The sequence below is a fragment of the Oryzias melastigma genome, linkage group LG20 (assembly GCF_002922805.2).
Source record: "Oryzias melastigma strain HK-1 linkage group LG20, ASM292280v2, whole genome shotgun sequence".
NCBI classification, from domain to species: Eukaryota; Metazoa; Chordata; class Actinopteri; order Beloniformes; family Adrianichthyidae; genus Oryzias; species Oryzias melastigma.
The window spans coordinates 24,787,026-24,803,456 of record NC_050531.1 but is presented as its reverse complement, the minus strand read 5'-3'; the positions used below and the strand labels follow the sequence as shown (position 1 = coordinate 24,803,456).

At 42.1% G+C, this 16,431-nt stretch overlaps 1 long non-coding RNA gene across 1 annotated transcript; it reads left to right on the top strand.

Annotated features, from left to right (window-relative positions):
- Positions 1 to 11,503: 11,503 nt before the first annotated feature.
- On the top strand, positions 11,504 to 15,414 carry LOC118600273. The gene is made up of 2 exons (XR_004949895.1): positions 11,504 to 11,653; positions 15,162 to 15,414. It is a non-coding gene; the product is annotated as an uncharacterized LOC118600273 (long non-coding RNA).
- Positions 15,415 to 16,431: the final 1,017 nt, after the last annotated feature.

Sequence of the window (16,431 nt, the reverse complement as noted above, 5' to 3'; positions counted from 1 at the left end):
TATGAAGGAGATCATTCGGGGTTTTGGTTTTAATTTTTCCCCTTTTGTATTTATGACCCGCAGCATCAGGTACTGATGGCAAGGACCATATTATTTACATTTGTTTTTTATTGTAAAGCACTCTGAGCTGTAACACATGAAAAGTGAAAATAAAGATTGATTGATAAATTCAGTTTTTTTAGTAATATTCAAACAAGGTCAGATTATACTCAGTTACTTTCTGTTCTGCCAAATGGCAAAATGAAATATGAACAAGTTTTAAATTTAATATTGCAGCTGATAACCACTGCATTTACTGGAGGTGGAAATGAAGAAAGATACTGTCCAGATTTAAATCACTATAAATAGCAAGCTAATGAAAAAGTAAAAACATTTAGTTTTACATGCAATAAAAGCTTCATCACAGAATCAACTAACAAGTTAATCAGGTCCTGCCTCATAAAAATAAAAAAGCCAAAAGCAGACACTTATATTTTTTATTAATAGTTGTGAAGTTCTTAGAAATATTCTGGATATTTTGTTCTGATGTATCCAATCCTGTTGCTGTTAGTATGACAAACCACAATTGCAGTACTTTTGGTTTTAAACAAACATAGTTGCAATACTAATTCAACTATTTTCTTTGTGCAATTTTATTATGAAAGCACAATTTTGAGCTAATATGTTCAAAAAGGTATTTGTACATTGTTTCAAATATACTGGAAATGTTTTTTAAAGTTTGCATTATAGTTAGAGGTGGCTGGATAACTCAGTTGGCTGGTGTAACTCAACGTTGGTTCAGTTCCCAGGTCAGCTAAAATCCAAGTAGGGTCCTTAGACAAGACCCTTCATGCTGCTGCATAACTTGATCTCTGTACCTTAAAAATACAGGATTGTGTCAGGAAGAGCATCCAACGTAAAACTCTGTATAACCACTGGTGCGAATCAGTGAAAGTTGATTAACTGTCCCAATCCCTGACAGGATAAGCCAAAAGGTGAACGACAACAGAGTTTGCATTGTACTCAATGATGGCACAGTTGTTAAGGGGAAAATTTTGAATTGGCACTTCATGTCATAAATGTTGCCGAAGAGTTACGGTAATCCAACGAAAGTCAAGCTCTGGGGTGAATCTTCATTCCTGGTAAATTCCTAATTCGGAAATTGGTTTTGATAACTTTGAAAATGTTGCTCTGTCTCCTTTTGCACCCAACATCCAAAAAAACAAGTGAATAAAAAAAAAAAAAAACATAATCTAGTTTTTTTCTCAAGATACGTTAACTGAAAAAGTGAGTTTTTTTTAAACTCATTTCAGTAGTAACCTAGGCGCTCCCTACGTGAGCCGTACGGCTCCATTTAAATCTGATTCTCTTGATATACTTCTAATGAGGGGACACATTGAGACAGACACTGAGCTGTTTCACTAACAGCCCCAGCAGTAACAAGCACCATGCTAATCTGAGTCCCAATGAAAGCATAACTGTGGGCCTTGTTCAGCTGGAGATAAATGCTTTCATTTAACTCAGCATGAGCTGAGGGCTGCAGCACCGGGGAAACCATGTTCCTACTGTGCAGTTCAGCCTGTCTGTCTTACAAAAGAAAACTAATTGTTTTCTCTGTGATAGATTTAAACAACAAGGCTGTCCTTGCAGAACAGAAAAGATATTTCAATCATAAACAGGATAGTCCCACAGAAAAGCCAACAAACACTCTCATAATTAAAAAAGGTTGTGTTTGCTCTCAATGCTAATACTCCTACAGTGAATGTCTCTCAGGTCAACGGAGCGAGTTATTCCCACAAAAACATTTCTGCACTTGTGTGATTTTCTTAGATGATAAGAACATCTTATCTTGCACGCTCTGACACTCCTTTTTGGAAGCACGAGTTCTAACTGTGTACGCCGATAAAGGCTCCACAAAGATTTTGAGCGTGAGATGTAGATCTGATGCTGAAGAAAGCCCAGTGAAGGTGCAAATTGAATTTGAGAGTGCATTGAATTTGTATGATGCAAGGTGTGTGGGGTGTGTGTGTGTGTGTGGGGGGGGTGTGGGGGTGTGTTTGTGTGTGTGTGTGGGGGGGGTGTTTGTGTGTGTGTGTGGTAGGTTAGAGTAAAGTTTTACAGATAACTACTCTATGTGAGCAAGTTTTAATTTGATGAAGGATGCCTAATTGATACACCAGATTAACATTAAGGTTCTTGTTGTTTGTTTTTATTTTTTATTTTTTTTAAAGGTCTGAGATGCCAGAACAAGAAGGTGCAAAGGATATTCCTGCCTGGTCACAGCTATCTCCATGTTTGCATCTAGACTTGTAATGAATCAGAAATGAAACAATAAAGGTTGAATTGAGTCCTGAATGCATGCTGTGCTCACGTTTATTTATGGTGTGCGGTTGGAAAATGCACTCAGAGGGAAATTGCTCTGTTCTGAAACTGGTCACCATTGGTTATTTAAGGTACTCTAGAATTTTCTAGTTCAAAAAAGTGGCAACTCAGTCAGTTATACTTCCTGAATAAGATAACTTTGTCAGAAACATCATACACTACATAGTTGTGATGAGTGACTTTTAAAGATTTTGAATTGGTATTTCCATAATCAGTTGAAACAGCTGGGCAGATGAAAGGTTTAGACAGCAGTGTTCCTCAATGATAGTAGCAACTCCACACTAGCTGCTGTTAATACATATGTAGGCGCCTACTGCTGCTGTTTTACCACAGTAAGAAAAAGTTTGCATGTATTTCACTGTGAAATATTCTAATCCAGTGACCTGAAGGATCACAGTGACATGTTCAATGCTCTGAAGAAAGACTACTGTTATTGCAATAAGCGATTAAATACATGTCTACTTCCATGAGGCAGTGCAGACTGTCAAGGAAATAATGGTTCTTAGCCACAGCTGGTTCTGCTCCTTCCCTTGGGCGGTGGGCCTCTCCAAAATTCCATCAGTGGGACCATGGTTGGCCCATGCTTATCACGTTTGTGGGGAACACCAACTTCTCTTGGATGTCCTCCTCCTGGGTGGGGTGAGCGGCCCCTGCCTTTCTTTCTCCTCAACCTCCCACGGGTTGAGTGGTTGCCAGGAGGGTGGGGCAGGTCTCTCTTGGGGGGGCTTGCTTTGTGCCTGGCGTTGGGGTGGAGGGATGCTCAGAACTCCCGGGTGGTGGTGGGCTGCTTGTCTGGGGCAGGTGGGCTCTCCGGGGGTTCTCAGTCCTTTTGTGCCCCCCCTACTCGCTGGCATTGGGGGTCTTGTGGCGGGCCTGCTGGCCCTGGTCTGGGTAGCTGATGTGATTGTCCGATTGGCAGGCATCCTCTATTTTGAGGGCCACATTCTTGCATGTTTTCCAACATACCCTCCTCTGGCATGTTCTAACTGGCTGGACAACCTGAACCAGGTAATCAATCTATAGTAGGGCTTGGGTACTTTTCTTGACAGGTACTCTCCTTTTCTCTAAACATTGAAAACAAAACCCAATTTTCAAGCTACAGTCACAAAACCTGTAACAATCTCAGCCTGCTGAGTTAAGGTTTGACCTTTTTGACCTGCTTCCATCATGGCATTCCATAAACCAACAATAACTAGGTCAATAACTATGGCCTAGGTCTCATCAGAAACCTTGTTCTTTATCTGGGTCCAGGTGTTGGTGTGGGTCAGGGTCTTTCTCTGTTATCCATCTTTAAAAAGCTGATCACTTGTTCCAGAACTGCCCTTACACTCACTGCAGTTGTTTGTAACAAGTGTCTTCAGTTTTGATCAGTTGTGTGTTAATTGTGATTTTTGTGTTGGAACAGAGTTTGATTTTTTCATGAAATTGAAGGCTCATTTTCTGTTTCTTCACTGGCTATTCATTCATTCATCTTCTTGACCCCTTTGTCCCTTTCGGGGTCGCGGGGGTGCCGGAGCCTAACCCGGCTACTGATGGGCGAAGGCGGGGTTCACCCTGGACAGGTCGCCAGTCTGTCGCAGGGCCTACACTGGCTATGTCATGTGCAAAGCAACTTTCCAAAGATGTATGTTTTTTTTTTCATTTAATTTTCAAGTTTGGTGGTTTTAAAACGGTCAAGAGCTTTAAGAATGTTCAAAATTTATTTAGGACTTGTGACCGAAGCCAATGCCCTGAAATGCGTCCAGAGTTAGTCACAAGTGTAAAGTTTTGCTAAATAAAACATGGGTCAGAATCAGTGAGTGAATTTAATGCACGTTATGTTTTTTTTTTCTTCCAAAACAGCCCAGTACAATCACAGACTGTTAACTGTCCACATCCTGTGAGTCCATTTCTCTTTTGGAATCCAAGCTTCTATTTCCTTGATCAACTCCCTGATAATATTAACCAATAAAACCTGTGCAGCAAAATAGCGTTGGTATGAAACTATGACAAAAAATTAGTTTCAACAGTTCAAAGAGAACAAGGAAGCCTCCCCAACAGGAAGAAACATGTTTGTAATGTAGAAAAAAACAGATTTTATTAAGATCAAATTCAGTTTGAAAGAGACAGATAAGTCAGAAAACATCTCATGGCTTTGGTTCATGTTTAAGAAAGGCAGAGATTGTCAGTCAAGAATTGCATTCTTGTCAAAAGAAGCTTGGTGAAGCTTGTTTACTCTTGCTTCACTTTGAAATAGACCATCAATCATGTAGGAAGTGGATTTACACAAGCAGCCTTTTAATCTAATGGTCTGCCGAGCACGACAGAAGGAATCGTCAACTAAATTCCACAAAGCCAATTGTAAAAACATTTCTTACCATGATATCGGCTTGGTCCATGTTTTACCAGTCAGTCTGTGACATGAAGCAGATGTGAACGGGGAGCAGCAGAAGGGAAATAAGGGAAGCTAAATAAAGTATGCAAACTCCTCCAACTATCCAAATTAGAAGTTTTTATTGGATTAAAGCCACTTTCGTTCACACTGTGCATACACACGTGCACACACACATATACACTCAGCCTTCTGTTGAATTTCTGGCAAAGCTCACAGCAGCTTTATGTTAATGTCAAACAAGTACAAGTGAAGGCAAAAGGAATAAAGGGAAATAATTAAAAGACCTGGCAGGAAGATCCGACAGGTGATAAGTAGAAGCTATTCTGCTTTCTGCAGGGACTGACACTGCCAGGAAAAAAAAAGAGAGCAGGAGGATTTTAGGAGGAATGGAGGGCTGCTCAACACTTGTGTTTGTTTGTGTGTAGAACATTTCTGAAGTTCCACATTTCAGTATATCTGATGTTTTTCAGTCTGTGTCCAGATCTTATTCTATTTGTTTGTCCTATTGAGGCAAATCATAACATTTTAGAACAAACATGGAGAGAAGCTTAAAAAGGTCCCTCTTCATCTGATGCAGCTGCTGCTGCTCAGAATTAAAGATCGTTGCTCTTATTGACACTTTACTATCAATATTTACTCAATATTTGATCTAAATGAAAATCTGTACAATGAAAATGTGTTATATTGCACATCAACAGTTATATCAAAAACTCTTTCAAATCAATCAATTTATCTGTGTATAACACACAATACCACTGCTTTGTTTTGTCTCTTTAAATCAACCAATTAAAGACACCAAATCACAGATCACAATTAAAAATTGTTATAAAAGAATAGTTTAAAAAATACAGTTTAAGAACCATGTTGTTTCACGTAACCAGACTTAGAAATAAGAAACAAAACTGCCAGTGACTGACTGTGTAGTTCTGGATTGATTTTTTTAATGCAAACCAGGGGGCCCCAAATTTGGCCTGACACCCTGAACATGATCAAAGAGGCTTGATTTTTCTTTTCTTTTTTTTTTGTCGAGACACGGATCGAGACCCAAATAGAACGTGACATTTTAGTCCACTCTTCAGCTGTCTGTGCCCCAATCTGAACCCCTCCACATATTGCTGTCAATAGAACAGAAGACAAAGTTCTCTTTCTACATTTCATTCCTCTTTCTCTGCCTCGCTGATTCTTTCAGAGCGATTGTGCTGATGCCTTTTTTTTTTCTTCAGTGCCCCCTGTTCTGTGCCATGATTGGTATGAGACCTTGTTAATCAATCTTCCTCATGTTGTGTCTTCTGTACAGCTACACTTATTTGTATATAACTTTTTTTTTTTACATTCGTCCATCTTCCTCCGCTTCATCCACACCGGGTTGCGGGGGGGTTGCGGGGGCAGCAGTCTAAGCAAAGATATCCAGACTTCCCTCTCCCCGGTCACTTCCTCCAGCTCCTCTGGGGGGACCCTGAGGCGTTCCTAGGCCAGCCGAGAGGCATGGTCACTCCAGCGTGTCCTGAGTCTTCACTAGGGCCTCTGCCCAGTGGGACATGCCCGGAACACCTCTCCAAGGAGGCGTCCAGGAAGCATCCGAACATGATTACATAACTAGCTCTTCTGGATGTGGAGGAGATGCTGCCCTACTTGAAGCTCTCTCAGGGTGACTGAACTTCTCAGCCAATCTCTAAAAGTCCCCCTCCAATGAAAATCATGTTTTTTTCAGTTTTTAACATGTATGTGTGGCATTTTTCTTCTTAAAGAAAAAAATATACCGGTAATAAGAAATCATTTTGTGTTTGTATTTTCGAGTATTTCTCCTTTTAAGTCGCTGTCAATCAAAGTCCCCAAGAAAATCTCTGTTTGAATTCCTGAAACTTTCCTACGTCACAGTAGCTAGCTAACCCGATGTAGCTGTAGAGGCCTGAGAAGATATTACAACGTCCCACTTCTGTGCTGTAAAAGATTGTAATTTAATGAAAGGCCATACTGATGTTAGCTTTCATTATTTTTTGATATAAATTCCCCATGCAGTGAAGCAGGGGGTTGTTTTTAAGTTGGCCTCACGTATTTAAAGTGAAACTGAAAGTAGGCTGGTGGCGACCGCTAGCAGCTGCGACAAGCAGCCACGGGCAGCTATAACGGAGCAGCGCTGCAACAGCAGCTCCGCTAAAGAACCAGACCAAAGAGCCGGACCACTAAAAAGAGCAAGAACTCCCATCACTGTTGTAAAGTTAAAATAAACTAGACTTTTCTGCAGCATAGAGACCGTGTTGATCCATAATAAACACCTGATCCCATTTTTGACTGGTGGCGAGCAGCGTGGCAAAAGAGAGGCAGGCCACCAGTTTGCAACTTGGAAGTTGGGAAGCTCTGGTTTTATAGGAACAGCCAGTATGTCAAAAAAAAAAGAAAAAAATGACACCCATAACGTCAGATTTTGAGGTCTTCACCATGTGTAAATATGTGACGATTTGAGAATGTTTTAATTGGGGAAGATTTAGGGTATAATTTTTATTACTGAAGTACTGAAATTGGCACAGAATAAGAACTGAAACTGAAACAAAAGAACCGCTTTGGCACCTGAACCGAACAAAACCCAATCAGTGCCCAACCCTAGCTGGGATGAGGGTCAGCACCGCTAAGTCCAAAACCATGATTCTTAATCAGCAGAAATTTGGATGGAGTGCTTCATAAGTGGGTGAAGACACTTGATTAATAGGCAGATTGTTGCGGCATCCGTTGTTATGTAGGGTTGGGTAAACATGTGATCCTGAGCTAGACAACCTGTCTGAGGGTCTGCCGTGTCTGAAAGGTTACCGGGGCTTGTATCTCACTCTGGGGTTGTGTCCAGATGACAGCCATGTTTGGAGTCATTTTCAGTTGCTTAGAGCTGATATGGAAAAGCATGTCCAGGGTTGCCTTCATGTGGTCCCAAATGAACTGAATGTTGAGCCCTTAAATAAAGACATGTGCAGTGAGACAGAGCTGAGACGCATCCTTTAGTTTGTCTTAGATGCTTTAAAGGCCTCGTGCAGTGGCAATTTTTTTTTTAATTTAGAAAGTCAATGGAACTTGGAAAACGAATCTGATAAAAATATTCACTTAAAATGATCCATCGCGATTTTATTGATCATTTTATGGTCGTGCACAGCTTTAAATTTGGGCGATAGGTGTTGATGGGCGGGGGCTGCGCGTGACGATCCCAGAGTGTAAACAACAATGGCGGACGGTTTGAGAAGCGACGTAGACCACGATTTAGCGGATATTTCTTTGGATGAAGGTGATGAGCCTTCATCAAACACGGGAATTTTAACGACACAGGGTTCGGAGGGTGTACAGCCCTACCAGTTTGAACCGGAGGTTTCCTCATCTGAGGATACAGGGGCTTCGGATGACGATGGTGAAAGCTCATACAGCGATGGCGGGGAGCAAGCGAAAGGCGAAAGGAGGCTGCCGGATTTGTCATGGTTTGTATTTTACACACCGCCCGTCGCTACTACCGATGGCTTAGTGAGGTCCTCGGATCGGCCCCGACGGGGTCGGCCACGGCCCTGGCGGAGCGCCGAGAAGACGATCAAACATGGCTATCTAGAGGAAGTAAAAGTCGTAACAAGGTTTCCGTAGGTGAACCTGCGGAAGGATCATTATCGGAAAAGGAAAGGCGTCGCCGCTGCCGTGGAGCGTCCTTTGTCGTCCTCCTCCAGGGCCGAGGCAGACGGAGCTCCCCCGCCTGGGTCTGCTGCTGCTGCTGCGGCGACGGGTGGACTCGCTCCCCCGCCGCCCTCTCGGCCTCCCTCGCCCGCGCGCAACCAACCCCCGCACGGGTCCTCTTTCCAGACGGCCGGCGGGGTCCTCCTGCGCCCCGCGCGGAGGCCACCCCCGCCGGCCTCACGGCCCCGGGAGGGAGTAAAAACCCTTCGTGCGGGCTCGGCTGCCGGCGCCGGACGACTGTCCGGCGAACCCACGGCGCCCCCCATGCCCGGCCCGGGGCCTCGGAACCGCAAACCCCCCTCAGCGCGGCGGCCTCACCCTGGCCATCCGGCGCGCGCCCGCCAGGTGCCTGTACACCCCCCGCGTTCCTCCTCCGGAGGGCCAGGGAGGGCTCAAAGCCTCCCCCTGAGCGCCCCTATCCCGTTCGAATCCCCAAATCCACGGCAGTCCAAATTCTATTATGTTAAGTAATTCCATGCCCAGAAAGTCATCACAACACTAGCGGATCTAGCTGGATGTTCCTGTACTGACGTCACACGACCTATGACCTACTTATCGGTGGCTGCCCAAAATCTGAGCGACCGCGCTATCTTTGAACGCTTGAAGAGAGTGCACGGGGCCGCGGGTGACAAAATAATTATACGGGGGTTCATTTGTGACATAAATACTAATGTTTTATTGCAGTTTAAGAAAAATCACGATTTTCACCGCACGATGCCTTTAAAGTTTCCCATGTTTTTAACATGTCTGTGGGGCATTTTTCTTCTGAAAGAGAACAAATGTAATAAGAAATATTTTTAGAGTCTTCAGATCAACATAAAAATGGCTTTTTAAGACATTTAGGTTGTGGGATTTTGGTTAAAAACATCATAATCATAATTAAATCACTACTGGGAACTTTTTTTTATAAAAACGTTGTCATGGAGGGACTTTAAAATATCTGTGGAGAAGATTGACAAGAAAGTTACTCAACTGAGCCCATCACTAGGGCTTTAACAGTTATCCAAATACCAGAATATTCAGTGAGTGACAACCGAGATCACAGTTTTGTGGTCTTTAGAAAAACCTTATATAAATGTAAAAATACAATAGCAACATAATCGTTACAAATGGGCAGAGAGCTGGCTCCACCTGCAGCAGGTTTATTAGTTCAGACAGGAATGAAGCACAACTAAAAGTCCACAAAACTAGATCAGGGCCAGACAGGTAGAGGTCAATCACCAGCATGGGATCATCCAAGAATAGACAAGAGGTGTCAGAGTCCAGGTGAGGGTCAGGGCAGGCGGCAAGCAAACAGAGAATAAGACAGAGCTCTGACTCCTGACAATATTGAAAATTGCAGAACAATTCATTGTATAAACTAAACAAACTACATGTCTTACTGTCACAGGGGGAAAGTAAACTTTCAAAGTAAAGTGTTGGTAAAGGTTCTCATTTTCAAAGTAAAACTATCAAATGTTTTTGTATATAAAAATAAGTGATACTGAAGTTCAGTTTCCTGTCGTAAGTCTTGTAATAAAGATTTATTTAACATGACAATTTAATTACAAGATCAATGCATTACAGAAAAAAACAAAATAGATAAAATAAAATATGCCTCTTTAATAAAACACAAAAAAATGGAAAAGTATTTGAATCCAAAAGTCACCATAACTAACAGTAATGATGCCTAACAAAGTTTCCCTAAGAAAAAGGATGCCTTAGTAGCATTTCTTCCAACAGAGACAATCATATAAAGGCTACCAGGTTTAAATATCATCTAACACTCATTTATCAGTCCTTCATTTTCATTTATGTAGTTCCCTCTCTGAATACATTCAGGTAACACTTTCCATAAATGGCCTATATGTAAGCTGCTGCAATATGTCCAAGGAACAGGTTTTTAGTACGGCATGGAATATTCTGCTTCTTTGGACTATTATTGGTCTTCAGACACCTTCTTTTCTGATCACACCATAGGGTCACTCTGGAACAGGCAGCTTAAACTGTCAGTTGCATCAGTCCTGTTGTTGGTTTTCTTCTCTCTTCCACTGTCTTTCAGAATTCCGATGTCTCATGAAGAGTCATGCTCAGTCTACCTTAAGTCAGCTCCATCAATGCAAACTCAAATCTTCAATTTGTTCCTTTTTTACAAGTTGATTTGGGTTCTTAGCTGTGGTTGCATTAGCTGGACAGCTTCATACCATCACATCACTGCCAGTTCGTGCGCCTCATTGCATCTGCTGCTGCATCATTATGCTGGCCTAAACGCATCACATCAACTACCCAAGAGGCCAAGCTAGCCCATATGAATACATGAGCTGCCTCTAAAGCCTTCACAGCTGGATTGATTTTTATGATCAATGTTTTCCATATGTGTTGCCAACATGTTTTTGAATATTTTTCTACATCTCATCAGTTTTAATCAAGTGTTTTCGTTATTGGTGTTGTATTGCAAGGTGTGATATATGTTGAATTGTGTGGAACACAGCATGGTCACCAGTGTGGTCTTACTGGGATCACTTAACCGGACTATTAAAATGACTGTCTGGACAAGAGGAGATCAACATGTAAATCAAAAGTTTAAATAAAACAACTTGGCAAAAAAGCAATCTAAGTAAGTCTGGTAACTGTTCATTAACAAAGTGTAGATTGTTGAGCTTAAAGTCCTTTTGTAAGAGTCGCCTGGCAAACGGACTTCAGTGCTTTAACACATTGGAAAGACAAGACTAGACCAACATTACCTGGTTCATAGTTTTCTTTTTTTAACTAGATTCTAAGCCCGCTTTTCATGTTCAGGGTCACAGGGATCCTGGAGTCAGCCCAACTATTTAAGTGTAAATGTGGGGTGCACCACGGACAGTTAGTCAGTCCATCGCAGGGCACAACAGAAACATAACACATTTTATGAATGCTTGCTAAAGATGTTGCTGACAAGAGGTATTTGCTATAAAATTCCTTTTACCTGTCTGAATTTGGTTAATTTGTTCACATATTTTATTGACTTTCTGCTTTTCAAATAAACTCTGTTTACTCATGCTGAATGATTCTGTATAACTTTTATTCCCTCGTAGCCACTTTGTATCCCTTTGCTGTTCTGTTAAAAAGAAGTGCTGCTCCATCCTGCTGTGATGTTTTCCTCTGACTTATCCAGAGGGGGAGGTTCCAGAGATGGACTGGAGGTTCACACGATGCTGTTTGATGGGAAACCTCAAGGACTCCTGCATACCAATATGACAGGTAAATATAGTCATGACGTTCTCTAATAAATACCGTTTACTACTTAGTGGACTACTTTCTCCTTAGGATTTTTTTTTAATGATGTATGATTAGCTGATCAATGTTTCTTTTTTCATTGGGTTAAAAAATTAAACAAAAAGGATTGTTCTTTTTTGTATTTATATTCTTCGAAAGTCAAAACAGCCAAGAAACACCACAATAGATGATTTAAAGAATGTACACAAGAGAATTACAAATGTTTACTTTATGTGTATTCATGTGATCGATGTCATGGGATACATTTTTTGTACTGATAAAAAAATATGACCCTTGCTCAGTTGACACATCTGGGAGCTTGTATTGCACATTGCAGTAGCAGTTGTGCAAGTGTGTGTTGTTGTGGGTGTGTGTGTGTGTGTGTGTGTGTGTGCACCTATCATTTGCAAAGAGTGGAGTTGAGTTTAATCTTGAGGGCACAGATAGACAGTGACAGCTCACCTACAGAGCAAAGGCCACCGCTGGCCTGAAGGCAGGCAGTGGGATGAGACAGGGAATGGAGGGGGCACTCGAACCCTGCTTGACTCCCTCATGTGAACAAACCTAGTGGGTGTTGACACAATCACATTACCTAATGCACAGTAGAGGCACTTTTGAGATCAGCAGACAGCCAGTATCACCTTTGATGAAAGGAAGGCCTTGAGGTAGGTGGGGTGGGGGGGGCAGATGGATGGAACAGGGCTACACTCCGAGGGGGATTACGGATTAGCATTACATCTAAGCAAATGTCCCAGTCTTTTTTAATATGGACACAAACATTTTTATAGACAAAATAATTTAAAAAAACAAAACACCTAGAATATAACCAAGCTTAACTATATGACAGCTTCAAACAAATGACACAACAAAAATCACTTTTCTCAAGATGCACATTTAGCTATGTGGTGGTGAAGGGAAGGACTTCTTTTAACAACTCTGTAAAAAGATAGCGTCTCTCTTTTCTGTGTTCACGTGCACACAAACACGCGCAGACACAGACATACACAGTTTAAAAGTAAAGCTGTTTTTAGCAGCTCACATACATTTAAAAAATTACCTTCAGATTAGATTTGAACATTTTCATAAGGAAGATGTCTATAAACTAATTTAAACAACCAGAGGTGTCCTTCTCCTGGGCGGGGGTGGGTGGCCCCTGTCCCGTGGTGGGGACGGATGGATGTCTGGGGCTCGGGGCGGATCTTCCTTGGGGGGCCCTGGCTGGTACCTGTTGTGGGGCAGGGGGATGCTCGGTACTACTGGGTGGTGGTGGGCTGCTCGTCTGGGGGGCTCACTGGGGTGGGGCCTCGCTCTGGACCTCCTGGCATGGTGGGGGTCTGCTCTTCTGGCTGGGCTGGGATTGGCACTTTCTGTGCTCCTTTGCCTTCCCCTATATATATATATAGGGGTGTGTGTGTGTGTATACATTTATAAACATAATCAATATAAATAAAGTTTAGCATAAAATACAACAGGGGTAGCTAGTACTCTAGCTAGTATCCTGAATTAGCATGCTGTCGGGGAGTATTGACTGTTTCCACTCCCTTCTCACTACATCTCCCAGCATGCAGCACCTCCTTTTGCAAATATTCACCAGCTGTATCTAATCATTCATCATTCATCCGGCATAAATTCTGCTCTCTAACCTCTTTTCAGTGTGAAGTCTTGTTAAGCATTGCTGACAGTCTGAGTGGTCTGTCTTCTAAGCCTGTTTCTCTATGTTTTTGACCCCTACTTGTCCTCACTCCTGCCTGCCTCGCTCCTTGTTTTTGACTTTTGCCTGGTTTGATGTCTCCTTTCTACCTGCTCCTTGCTTGTTTATTGTGGCATTACATACCTGTTTGCACATGGATCCAAACGCTTCAGCCTCTTCATCACACATGCACTTCGCTAAACACAATTTTCACTTGTGGCAGATGATTGAGGAAATGCTGGGCATTTTCACTAATGTTCGAAATGTTTTTTTTTTCAATTCTACAAGGATTTATAATCTCAGGGAAAAGACAAACTGGGATGACTCCAGTATACAGTCGGAGCACAGCCTTGACCATGCATGTTTACAGAAATTTACTCACAGGGGATAGGTCTAAAGAAGAGTACATCTTATTTTTTTGTTTAAATGGCAGAATCTCTCAAAAGAGCTGTATTATTTTTAATTTTTTGTAGACAATAGTAGCAGTCTTTCATGTAGCAAAAACGAATAGCCTCAACAACAGCAATTACTAAAACTAAACTGACTGTGATGCCCCAGGCTGACATTGCATTGTTTTACAAGCTAAACAGTCGACCTAATAGTCTATCACCAACATTAGTAAATCATTATAAAATATAGTTTAAGTACAAATTAACTCTTAATATAAATGAACGATGTCGCATGTATCAGCATGCTTACAGACAGAACAATTGTGTTAACTCAAATAAAAGATAACTGACCTTGGGAAATGATCAAGACAATATTGTTACAGCAGTTTCATTTGAGTTTTGGAGTCCTTTGATACTAAAACATGGTGTCCCACAAGGCACTTATCTTGGTCAATCTTTATACATAGTATTTACTAATGCCTCACAATCAGTTAAGACAAGCAGGTTATTTCAATGTCTACTAATAATGCAGCATATACCTGGTTGGTAAGTGAATAGAGTGAAAAAAAAAAGAAAATATGAAGCCAGAAGATCTGAGAACTACCTGCTTGTCTTAAATTAAGATTTGATTGGATTCATCTTTATTGTCCTTACTTGTGTAAAGGTAAAAGATAACAAAATGCAGTTTATGTCTAACCAGAGTGCAAACAGTAAAGTGCAGGATACAAATACAAGAGGGCTGAACGGTGGCGCAGTGGTTAGCACTCTTGCCTCACAGCAAGAAGGCGCCGGTTCAAATCCCGGCTGATCTGAAACAGAAACGTCAACTGGGACCTTTCTGTGTGGAGTTTGCATGTTCTCCCCGTGCATGCGTGGGTTTTCACCGGGGACTCCGGCTTCCTCCCACCGTCCAAAAACATGCTTCATAGGTTCATTGGTGACTCTAAATTGCCCCTAGGTGTGAATGTGAGAGTGTATGTGTGTGATTGAGGCCCTGAGACAGACTGGAGACCTGTCCAGGGTGAACCCCGCCTTCGCCCGTCAGTAGCCGGGATAGGCTCTGGCACCCCCGTGACCTCGAAAGGGACAAAGCGGTCAAGAAAATGAATGAATAAATACAAGGCAAATATGCATATAGATATGAGTTGGAATGGATAAAATATACAGGCTAGTGCTACTATAAAACTGTCATGGGGCACCTTCTTTCCTGTGGCTCCTCTTGAGTGGGCCCAGCTGTCAGCATTCATCTAATTAACCACAGACCACTATTTAGGCTGGGCCTGCTCCAGCATTCATCGCCAGTTCATTACCTTTTCTGGTGCAGTACTTTGTCCTCATACTTCTGTTGACTAATAGTTAATGAAGTTTTGTCTCAAGTCTTTGTTTATGGTCATGACTCAACCCTCGTCTCCAGAATTATGATCTCCCGTGCCACCTGGGTCCAACACTCCACAACTACAGTGTGGTTCTACACTAAAGACCTCGACCACCTGTCAAATACATCCACACCACCTCTTGGCGCTTCATTCTGCCACTCTTGGTTTCAGCTCACTCATCTCTCCAAGATGTGAACAGCTTCCAGTTTGCTACATCCTACCTCAACAAGAACTCCCCTCCAGCTTCAGTCCAAAAGAGAACCAGCGAAAAATAAAAGCTTTCTCTCATCATCCTTCTGGGCTGTTAGCTTTTGGGTCTGTTTCGCCTTGCTCTGCAATCATGACAAAAACTGAGATATATGTATATGTATAACCTTCCTTGAAGGCCCAAAGCACTTTACAGTCACAGACACATTCACACTCTATTGGTGGCTCAGCTGCCGAACACTGGCACCAACCTTCCACCAGAGGCGATTTGGGGTTCAGTGTCTTGCCCAAGGAAACTTCTATACATGGGTGGTCAAGTTGGGAATCAAACCCGCAGTCTCCGGATCAGGAGTCGACCGCCCTACTGCGGCCTACGGCCACCCCTTTTAAGTGTATTATACTGTTTATTCCTCACTATAAATCAGGGGTCTCAAACTTGGTTTACCTTGGGGCCAGAGTCTGGCTGAGGCCGAGATGTATGGGGTTCAATTCGTGCAAAAATTAAGTTTTTGCATTTGCTGCCTATGTCTTTGGTCCATTGTCTGTGTCTACTGAATACGTTTATTGAACATTTGTTCATGTCTATGAACTGCTAACCAATATCTTCTGTGTGTCCTGTAAAATGACAGGAGCTAACAAAGCTATCAACTGTTGCTATGGACCTTTTTGAAGATCAGATCCAATGACAATAGCAAGTACAAAGTTTAAAGAATAAAGCAAGCTGAAAAATCAAAAAAGCAAATACAAAGCTATTATCAAAGAAGCGCGGACATGCAAAAGGTATTGCTTAGTAAACATTGAACTTTCATATTAAGGTGGGGGCCAAAAAACATCGACTTAGAGACCCCTGCTATGAAGAGTCGTGCAGACGTCGAGAGAATTTGTGTTGTGAATCAGTGTAGCGATGGCCGGGTCTACAGATGACACATATATGCTATGTGCATCCATCTTTAAAAAAAAGTGGATGTTTGTTTTTGTGGGAGAAAGGAAGACATGCTGATGATGACATCTCAAATTACGTATCTGCTGTCATTCCAGTCATCTGGTTGTTAAAATTTGAAAATCAAGTGTTCCTGCAGTCCTTAAAGTTGCTGTCAGAAC